This window comes from Ptychodera flava, chromosome 9, assembly GCF_041260155.1.
Source record: "Ptychodera flava strain L36383 chromosome 9, AS_Pfla_20210202, whole genome shotgun sequence".
NCBI lineage: Eukaryota > Metazoa > Hemichordata > Enteropneusta > Ptychoderidae > Ptychodera > Ptychodera flava.
Genome location: NC_091936.1, coordinates 33,168,041 through 33,169,865, shown reverse-complemented (window position 1 = coordinate 33,169,865; position 1,825 = coordinate 33,168,041).

Sequence of the window (1,825 nt, the reverse complement as noted above, 5' to 3'; positions counted from 1 at the left end):
GGGACTGTGGCGATGACCCCAAACCAATGACCCGAGCGCGTTCGACACGCCACAAGTACCGCTGCGATATCACAGCTACCCCGTGGATTGTTGTAGCGAAGCCAGCAGTTTTTCTCACAGAAACAAGTTGCATAATGTACTCAGTAAAACGTTGTCAGGTACATGTAACATGAAAACTGACTGAGGTCGAAGTGACTAAGGCACCGGGATTGATTTGACCACAAACAACGACAAGAGGGTGTGAATTACTTGGGTCGAAACGGACAGGGGTCGAGGTGACCTGCTGCCCCGGTCCTCAACTGCAGGCCTGACGGCCTGGCTATGTTTACATAAGGCGTCCACATTTTAGAAAATCACTAAAAGTAGGCAGAAAGAAAGCCCCCATTACGTGAAAACGCTAGGGGTCGATAGGGGTCGGATGACAGTTTGACACATTTCGTACCATTAAGAGTCGAATGATACTACATTGACCGGGTTGACCATATGACTTTCATCAAAAAACGTCCGGGGAAAAGTGAATACATTTGATGTTTGACCAAACTTTACAAAGCATCAATTTTTCGATCAAAAAATTCACGCGTAGAACTAATGAAAATTCGTAAAAAAATACCACTGCCTTGTACATCAGGCACTAAAAATGAGTTTATTAGAAAATACACAGTGGCTCTTAATATTAGTTTGAAAATTCCAGTTCTCCGTACTCCGTTGCTGTCTAGTTCCAGTGGGCATACTTGGCATTCCAGACATTCATTCCCTGCTGAGTGGAACTACGTACGATCCTGAGTAAAGTAAGCAGAGAGCACAGGGTGTTGTCTAAATGTCCGTCCCCAGGGGTGAGTAGGTGTTTCGTTGTATTGCTAATAAAGATATATTCTACCAACCTTTGGTGTTTTGGTCTTAAACTTAGCACTGCCCTTGACAATCTTGCGTTAACGTTTTATCAACATGCTGTATCTATTATCTGATGAGTTTGAGTGCCTAATTGGCCAAGGTAAGCAAGGGTAAATTACTAAGCTGTGGACGCTGTCACCAGATTATCACCGGATTAAATTGACAAAGTCAACAACGAACGCGCCAGTAAGGTATAACTGAAGACCTTACTGGCGCGTTCGTTGTTGACTTTGTCAAATTTAATCCGGTGATAATCTGGTGACAGCGTCCACAGCTTAGTAATTTACCCTTGATTACTTTGGCCAATTAGGCACTCAAACTCATCAGATAATAGATACAGCATGTTGATAAAACGTTAACGCAAGATTGTCAAGGGCAGTGCCAAAACACCAAAGGTTGGTAGAATATATCTTTATTAGCAATACAACGAAACACCTACTCACCCCTGGGGACGGACATTTAGACAACACCCTGTGCAGAGAGTTTAGAGAGCAGAGAGTTTAGCAGTAAAGCTGTTGCTTTAGTTCCAGTAAGCTGTTGCTGTTGTTCCTGTTGAATGCTGTATTTAACCATTAAAGAATATAAGCCGAATGGCAGAGAGCTGTAATACACGACTCCCAGTGTTTTATTGGCCTGGGTTGGGCCGTTAACCCCAGCAGAACTTCGCCGGCATGGCAGGTACCATTAAGGTGAAGTACTACGAATTACGTCAAAATTAAGTTGTGGTGTCATTTTCTCGAAACTTTGCACAAATATTCTTGGAAGTTGTGCAAGTGCAAAAATGAAATAAAAAATGGGGGTCACCACGCTCGTTTCCATGGAAACGGACGTTAAAATGGCGTCGTTAGAAATAAATAAAAATGATATAATTCACTTAAACTAAAGAAAGCAATTATAAAACGCTTTGCAAATGAGTTGATTTAATAAATACCAA